Source organism: Pinus tabuliformis, chromosome 7, assembly GCF_031772625.1.
Source record: "Pinus tabuliformis cultivar Carrire ecotype Pingquan chromosome 7, CPIR1, whole genome shotgun sequence".
Lineage (NCBI taxonomy): Eukaryota > Viridiplantae > Streptophyta > Pinopsida > Pinales > Pinaceae > Pinus > Pinus tabuliformis.
In genome coordinates, this window is record NC_142293.1 from 773749371 (window position 1) to 773758707 (window position 9337).

Consider the following 9337-nt stretch of genomic DNA (forward strand, 5'->3'; position numbering starts at 1 on the left):
ATAGTGGGCTTCTATGGGGCACAATAGTAACAATATGGGCACTACATGGGTACATCAATATAATAAGTGGGTTGTACTAATAACAATAAGGGGTTACATGTTAGGGTCCCACCTTAACCCCCTTATTTATGTCATGGGATCACGTCATAGTCAAGAGTCAATAAAGCCCATATTAATATTTGTAAGTGGTTAACCCGCAATTAGTGACAGGACCACAGTTAGTTGCAAATGGGCCGTAGTATTAGATAGATGGTATTAATAAAACCCACGGTATTGGCCCGTGGTATTGCATGTATGAGTCATATATAAAGGATAGAGACTCCCTGCGAGGAGTATCGTGTCTTATTTTGTAGTCGAGCTCTGCTCTATTGGAGGTTGCCCCCTCGAAGAGGCAAGTGAACATTACTCTCTGAATAATAAAATCATTGCTATTCTGTGTTCCGGGTATCTTTTCTTCGCATATTCTCTATTTGGGTATCATTTTGCAGGTTAAGAGCATAACGAGTGGTATCAGAGCACTTTCCAGGGCCAGTGGGATCTCCAATTCTTAGCAATTTTTTTTTTTGGCTAGAGACGTGTTCCGGCGTCTTTAAACCACGGGATCTGTCGTTGAGCGCATAAACCTGCGGATTTGGGGAGGCATGCACGCAGGAAATACAAGAGGTGGTCACGTCTGTTGGACTCCCTTGTAACCCCTGTGGGTACCCCTTCGAGTAGTAGCGCATTAGACAGAACCGCGCACGGACTGTCTTCCACGTACCCTCTGGGTATATCAGAAGCCCCTAGGCTCCCTTGAAACCTCGCCATAGATAAACCGTCGGTTGTCTTGTGGCTACAGTACACCGAGAACAGCACTCGGAGAGATTACTCGCCCGTATGATAGGGTAGTTGGGTTGTACGGCTAAGGGTACGGTCGATCCTCCTTAGTTAGAGCCCTGAAACATTGGGACGAGTACTACTGCCAGACCCTTATGTATATTGTGATCTGTAGCACCTGACACTCCTCAAGACCATAGTTCCCTTTTCTATCGGGGGATCGCACATCATCTATTCCAGATCCGTTGGTGCAACGGGGTGCATCAGCAGCCGACATCAGTCCCGCAGTCTCGAGTTCGCAGATCAGTCATTCCGCTATATTAGAGCCAGCCGATCCGCAGCAGCAGTCTGTTCTGCCGACCAGAGCTATCCGATCCGCCATTCAGATCTCTCAAATCCACCAGATCGAAGTTGTTGTGAAGGGTTCCTATACCGAGGTATAATTTTCGCAGGACTTTTGGCCGCATTGACATTTTGAGGATTTGGCGACTGCAGTATTGATCAGGAAGGAGTAAAACTCCGTTAGGAGTTTTCAAAAAAAAAAAGTCTGAGATCTTCTAGGGCGCTTATTGGTGATCTAGCCCATCAGAATCAGGACGACGAGCTGAGCACGGTGGTACCATTCAATTATTAGTGAAAATTTTTAGGCGGTCCCAATTTTTCATCAAGTTGGTGTATGGTAGAAAGTAGAGCTCAAGCAATGGCCAATGAAAGAATGGACGAACTTGAAAAATCTGTCCAATCCATCAATAAGCAGCTTACCGGACTATGTCTCCAGGTCCAGCAATTAATCCCGAAGGGCAAGGAGCAAGCCCAAGAGGAGGAGTATAATGACAATGAATACAATGAGGGTGAGTCTAGCCACTCTCCTCACGTCTGGCACACCCACCCACCACCTAGTCAGCGACCTCCCAAGTTGGATATGCATAAATTTGATGGTTCTCACCCGTCCGCATGGATAGCACAAATGGAGCAGTATTTCAAACTGAATCATATCTTAGATGATGCGACTAAGCTTATGTTGGGGAGCATGTACTTGGACAATGAACGGTGGCAATGGTGGGAATGGCATCAACGTTGCAATGGACCTTTTAAGACTTGGACCCAATTTACCAAAGCTCTTTGAGACCAATTTGAACAAGAGGACTCTTTTTTGGGTCGTCTTACTAAGCTCCGACAGACATGTACAGTGGATGAATATATTACAGCTTTTGAAGCCTTAGCCTTCCGCACTTGGGGTCTCCCAAATGTGTTCTACATGGAATGTTTTATCAGTGGTCTTAAAGAAGCCATCAAAGCTCAAGTCTTACTGCACCACCCTCCCACTTGGACAGAGGCTTGCAAGGTAGCCCGTAACGTGGAACGTGCATTAGCAGCCCAATACAGTCGCCCAAATTTCCCCGCTAAAGGTCGTCCCCCACAGGCTCACAACACGACTCAAACACTTAAGGTCCAAAAGGTGTCACCTGCGGAAATGGCTGAAAGAAGGAAGCAAGGACTATGTTACTACTGTGATGAAAAATACTCCCCAGGTCATAAATGCAAGGAGCCCAAATTTTTTCAAATAGATGCCACTAACTACAGCTCAACAGAGGAAGATCCACCACTTGAGGAACATGAGGCACTAGAAGAAGACAACCCAAAGGAGAATGTCTCTGACGAACCAGTTATTTCGCTGCATGCATTGGCAGGGATTTCTTCCCCTCAAACTCTCAAAATCAGGGGTTTTCTTAAACATCGCCCAGTAGTAGTCTTGATTGATAGTGGAAGTACCCATAATTTCATCCATCAAAAAATCGCAGAAGCAGTGCATTGTTTTGTATGAACAGTTTCTAACTTCCAAGTCCAAATTGCGGATGGGGGCACAATGAAATGTGAAGGCCGCTGTGAAAATGTCAAACTTCAAATGGGGGATTATCACTTGAAAACCCACATGTTTGCCATACACATGGGGGGTTGCGACATTGTCCTCGGCGCTGAATGGCTCCGCACTCTTGGGCCAATCACAATGGATTTTCAGGAGTTATATATGAGTTTTAAGCAGAACAACTACACACATACCCTCCATGGACTCCAGGCGGGAGCCCCCTCTATCATCAGCTTGCATCGGATGGAAAAGTTGTTAAAAAGGGTAATCATGGAGTGGTAGCTCAATTTAATGCCATCCAGGTCGTCGAAACCAAGTCTCTGCCAATTCATCCTGAGATGCAACAGATTTTAAATAACCATCTGCCGGTCTTTGACAAGCCTCATGAGCTTCCACCCTCGCGAGGGGAACATGATCATAGCATCACCTTGGTTCCAGGGGCCCAACCCCCAAATATGCAGCCATACAGATATCCGTTCACCCAAAAGAATGAAATAGAAAAAATCATCAAGGAACTTTTGGAAGCAGGTGTCATTCGTCCCAGCATTAGTCCTTATTCATCCCCAGTGGTCATGGTGCTCAAGAAAGATGGGGAGTGGCGGATGTGTCCCGACTTCAGGGCCCTCAATAAGTTGACAGTCAAAGATAAATTTCCCATTCCGGTGGTTGACGATTTGCTAGACTAACTCAATGGGGCTCAATTCTTCACTAAGCTGGATCTTCGCTCAGGCTACCACCAAATTCGCATGAAGGAAGTCGACATTCCCAAGACTGCTTTCCGAACTCATGAAGGCCATTATGAGTTCCTGGTCATGCCATTTGGTCTTTGTAATGCCCCCTCTACTTTTCAGAGTCTTATGAATCACATTCTCAAACCATATCTCAGGAAATTTGTCCTTGTCTTCTTCGATGACATCCTCATCTATAGTGGCACTTGGGCTGCACATCTTCAACATGTAGATCTACTTTTACACCTGCTCCACAAGCATAAATTATTTGTCAAGATGTCCAAGTGTTCGTTTGGCATGGAAGAAGTTGAGTATTTGGGCCACATTGTGGGGCGTGAAGGTGTCAAGGTGGACCCCAAGAAGATCCAGGAAATGCAAGAATGCCTCAACCTAAGACCTTGAAGAGCTTGAGAGGATTTTTGGGTCTCACAGGCTATTATCGTAAATTTGTCCGCAACTATGTCCGCATAGTGAAGCCCCTCACTCAACTCCTAAAGAAAAATTCCTTCTTCTGGAATGAGGAAGCACAATAGGCATTTACCGCTCTAAAAAACGCCATGTGTTCCACTCTAGTCTTAGCACTACCTGATTTCACCAAATCCTTTGTCATTGAATGTGATGCTTCGGGGACCGGTATTGGGGCGGTCTTAATGCAGGAAGGGCGACCTTTGGCCTTCACAAGCCAACAACTAAGTGGGAGGAATCTGGGCCAATCTATCTACGAAAAAGAAATGATGGCCATCTTACATGCAGTCGAGACTTGGCGACCTTACTTATTGGGGCAACATTTCCAAATCCGCACAGATCATCACAGTCTTAAATATTTTTTGGAGCAACGCCTATCCTCCCCACAACAAAATAAATGGCTCGCCAAAATGCTGGGATATGATTATGAGATCATTTACAAGAAAGGGAAAGACAATAGTGTAGCAAATGCATTATCTCGCCAATTTGAGGAAGAAAGTACTCTGCTAGCAATTTCCCTCCCCATTCCAGAATGGATTGAAGAGGCTCGCAAGGAATGGTTTTCACACCCCGGGCTATCCCAACTCATTTCTCAATTGCAGGTAGATCCAAATTCCACCAAGGGCTACTCGTGGCAGGATGATATTCTTCGCTACAAGGACAGAGTCGTAATATCCCGAACATCCACCCTCAAAGGTCGCATTTTGGCAGAATTGCACTCCTCGCCCATTGCAGGACATTCGAGCTTTCAGAAGACGTATGCTCGCACCCGAAGATCAGTTTTTTGTACAGGCATGAAAAAGGACATCCTTACTTTTGTAGCAAAATGCGATGTCTGTCAATGCCACAAAGGGGAAACCGTCAACGCTCCAAGCACATTACAACCATTGCCCATTCCGACATCAATTTGGACGGAAGTTTCTATGGATTTCATTACAGGTCTTCCAAAGTCCGGGAACAAGTCAGTCATCATGGTGGTTGTGGACCAACTATCAAAGTATGCTCATTTCTGCGCCCTACCCCACCCATTTACACCAACTTTGGTCGCTCAATATTTCATGGATCCGATTTTCAAATTGCATGGCATGCCCACTTCTATTGTGTCCGATCGCGACCCGATCTTCACCAGTTATTTTTGGCAGGAACTCTTCAGGATACAAGGCACTCAACTAAAACTCAGTACTCCCTATCATCCACAAACGGATGGTCAAACTGAAGCCGTCAACAAATGTCTAGAAACCTACCTTAGGTGTTTCACTTCAGAAAAGCAACACCTTTGGGTACAGTGGTTACCTCTAGCTGAATGGTGGTATAACACCAACTATCATGCCACCACCAAAATGACTCCCTATGAAGCAGTATATGGTCAACTTCCGCCTTCCCCTACCTCTTATCTCAAGGGGTGCTCCAAAGTAAAAGCAGTGGATCAACTCCTACAACACCGCGCAACCATGCTCGCCCATCTTAGAGACAATCTTCATCAAGCTCAGAACCGCATGAAGCAACAGGTAGACCAACATCGCTCAGAGCGCCAATTTCAAAAAGGGGATCAGGTCTTTTTGAGGCTGCAACCATATAAGCAAACATCACTCAAAGACAAGGGTTGTCAGAAGCTATCTCCAAAATTCTACGGACCATACCAAGTACTTCAGCGCATTGGAGAAGTGGCTTACAAGTTGGCTTTGCCACCTACTGCAAAAATCCATCCAGTTTTCCATGTATTGTGCCTCAAGAAAGTGATCGGGAACAATTGCCGAGTTCAAACCAGTCTACCTGAATTGGACGAAGAAGGGTCAATCTGGCTTCAACCCGAACAGGTTCTAGACACAAGAGACAAACACCTGCGCAGCCGCATGATTAAGGAAGTCCTCGTGAAATGGAAAGACACCTCTCCGGAAGATGCAACTTGGGAACCAACCACTATTCTTCAACAGTTTCCACAGCTTCAGCCTTGAGGACAAGGCTAGTCTTAAGGGGGAGGGCATGTTAGGGTCCCACCCTAACCCCCTTATTTATGTCATGGGATCACGTCATAGTCAAGAGTCAATAAAGCCCATATTAATATTTGTAAGTGGTTAACCCGCAATTAGTGACGGGACCACAGTTAGTTGCAAATGGGCCGTAGTATTAGATAGATGGTATTAATAAAACCCACGGTATTGGCCCGTGGTATTGCATGTATGAGTCATATATAAAGGATAGAGACTCCCTGCGAGGAGTATCGTGTCTTATTTTGTAGTCGAGCTCTGCTCTATTGGAGGTTGCCCCCTCGAAGAGGCAAGTGAACATTACTCTCTGAATAATAAAATCATTGCTATTCTGTGTTCTGGGTATCTTTTCTTCGCATATTCTGTATTTGGGTATCATTTTGCAGGTTAAGAGCATAACATTACACTAGTAGTATAGGGGCCTAATAGACTCTAATGGAAGCTTGGACACATGAGAAGCCTGATGTATCTTCTTTCAAGGTATTTGGTAGTCCTTCTTGGGATGAAAAACACAAAGCCATGGAAAAAAAATTCAACAATTGAGATTTGTTGGTTATTGTGAGGACATGAAAGCTTATCAAATCCTTGATCCTAACTCTGAGGATTTTTTGTTCCGAAGAGATGTTCATTTTGATGAAAATATTAGTCCAGGATCATATTCTTCCCCTACTACCTCATCTTCAATTGTTGATTATGGTTCTAATCATTGTGATGCTTTTATATATTTGGCAGAAGAAGAAAGCTCTACTGAAGTTCCTCAGCCAGAAGAAAATCTTCCATCAACACTAGTAGAACTCGTACATGAGCAGCTTGTTTTGGATAATTCCTTAAGGAGGAGTCTTCGTAAGAGAAAACATCCTGATAGATTTGGCTATGATGCAGCTGATTTAGTTATCTAGCCTCAAATCAACCATAGTATGAAGGAATCTCTCTTTTGAGTCATGCCATTTCAGAGGATCCACAACAATTTTCTGATGTTGTTGGAAAACCTGAGTGGGAAGTTGCCATGACAGAAGAGTATTCTTCTTTGATGAAGAATCATACTTGGGATCTTGTTCCTCTTCCAAAGGGATGCAAGTTGGTCTATTGCAAGTGGGTCTACATAACCAAATATATTGCAGATGGATCTATAGATAAACATAAGGCACGTCTTGTGGCTAAGGGATTTTCACAGGTTGAAGGAATTGACTATTCTGAGACTTTCACTCCTGTCGCCAAGATGGATTCTATTCGTCTTGTGCTTTCTCTTGCAGCCTCCCAAGGCTGGTCAGTTTACCAGATGGATGTTAAGAGTTCTTTTCTACATGGTGATCTACATGAGGAGATTTACATGGAGAAACCTCCTAGTTTTGTGTAGGATCCTTCACTTGTCTGCAGGCTTAGGTGATCTTTGTATGGTCTCAAACAAGCTCCTAGAGCTTGGTATGAGAAGATGGATAGTTTTCTGCTTTCCTCAGGGTTCAATCATTGTCACTTTGATCCAACAGTCTACACTAAGAGACAAGGCTCTAATTTATTGATTCTAGTTTTGTATGTGGATGATCTGATCCTCACAGGAAGTTCTTCATCTATGATTTAGAATGTTAAGGAAGCATTGATGGGACAATTTGCTATGACAGATCTTGGTCTTCTACACTACTTTCTTGGCTTGCAGGTTCACCAATCTTCAAATGGAATCACCATCTTCTAGCAGAAATATGCTCTTGATTTACTCCAGCGTTTTGGCATGGCTAATTGTAAGCCTTCACCTACTCCTTTTCAGTCTGGTGTTATTCTTACTGCTAGTTGCACCACTCCTAGGGTGGATCCTACATTGTATCACCAACTTGTTGGCAGTATACTTTATTTGACACACACCTGACTTAACATTGCCTATGCAGTCAGGCTAGTATCTAGATTTGCTCAGGATCCTCATCAGAGTCACTAGAAAGAAGCAAAGCATATTCTCATATATATTCAAGGAACTTCCAATTTTGGCATTCAGTATATTGTTGGTTCTCCTGAGCTTGTAGGTTTCACTGATTCTGACTGGGTTGGATCAGTGGATGATCGAAAATCCACCTCTGGATTTGTTTTATTTATTGGATCTTCTCTTATTGCTTTGTCCTGCAAGAAACAATCAACAATTACATTATCTACAACAGAAGCTGAGTATAGAGTTGTAGTTCTCGCAAGTCAAGAAGTTCTTTGGCTATGACAATTATTGCTTGAGTTTGGCATTCAACAGGATCAACCTACTCTCTTATGGTGTGATAATCAAAGTGCAATACAAATTTCTAGAAATCTTGTGGAGCATCAATAGACAAAACACATTGAGATTCATATGCACTTCATTCGCCAACTTATTCAAGATGGTGTTCTCAACCTGGAATATGTACCTACTAAAGAACAAATAACAGATATTTTTACAAAGTCCTTGGCATCACCAAGGTTTCTTCAGTTACGACATATGCTTGGAGTAAAGGAAGTTGTCCTTGGGGGGTCATCTTGAGTCCTCCTTCCTTTATCTCTTTCTTTCCTTCTTTCTTTCTTATGAAATGTTGTACATGGGTACCTAAAAAGGCCTAGTTGTTGGGACCCATTCTTTGTGTTATTGTTTCTTTATTTTCCTCCCCACGTTTCGCGTATGTTGGGGGGGGGGGGGTAGGGTGTTAGAGTTCCAATAAATATTGAAATTTGTAAGCTTACCTATTGGTCTTATTAGTTGCATTGTAAGTCTTATCCTTATTTATTGAGTCATCAGTCTTATCTTCTAGCTATGGTTAGAAGCCTTTATTGTTCCTATAAGTTAAGCTCATGTATAGCTCATTTTCTCAAGCAATGAAGTGTGATTTCTCTTCGTTCTTTATCTTGTGATCTCTTGATAGAAGGATTGTTTAGCTTTGTAGTCTGATCCTTGGGTATTTTAATACTCTTTCATCTTGAATTGGGAGTGTCATTCTTGCGCAAAAATCATGCCAGTCTTCTCTATATCATTCCAATTTGATAAATGTCTTTAAAGAAAACATAATAATTAAATAATTTTAATTGATATTAAATAATTAATTTAAAAAAAAATCATTAATTTAAAATTTAATTAGAAAACTGTTAAAATTATTTAAAATATTTATTTAAAATATTTTTATTAAAAAATAATTATAATTAAATTTAATTAAATATTTTAGTAATGCGAAATTATTCTTTATTCAAATATTTTACATAAAAAGAAAAGAAAGAAGAATTACACTCACCACATATCTATATCTATATCTATAAATGGCAAATGTCATTCAACTCAAATTTTATAACGATACAATATAATTAATATTTAGTTTATCAAGATTGATAATGCAGTTAATAAAATACTTTCCATCTTAAATAAATGTCTATAAAAATAACAATATATCTTTACTTTTTAAAATCAAAGTAGGAAAATATATATTGAAATAATTATATGTTTCGATTTTTTTTTAATTATTTCAACTTAAATTTTA

The 9337-nt window shown here is 41.8% G+C and overlaps 1 non-coding gene across 1 annotated transcript; it reads right to left on the minus strand.

The window, feature by feature from the left end:
- Nucleotides 1-8767: 8767 nt before the first annotated feature.
- Nucleotides 8768-8870, minus strand: LOC149249871 (U6 spliceosomal RNA). The gene has a single exon (XR_016267701.1). It is a non-coding gene; the product is annotated as a U6 spliceosomal RNA (small nuclear RNA).
- Nucleotides 8871-9337: the final 467 nt, after the last annotated feature.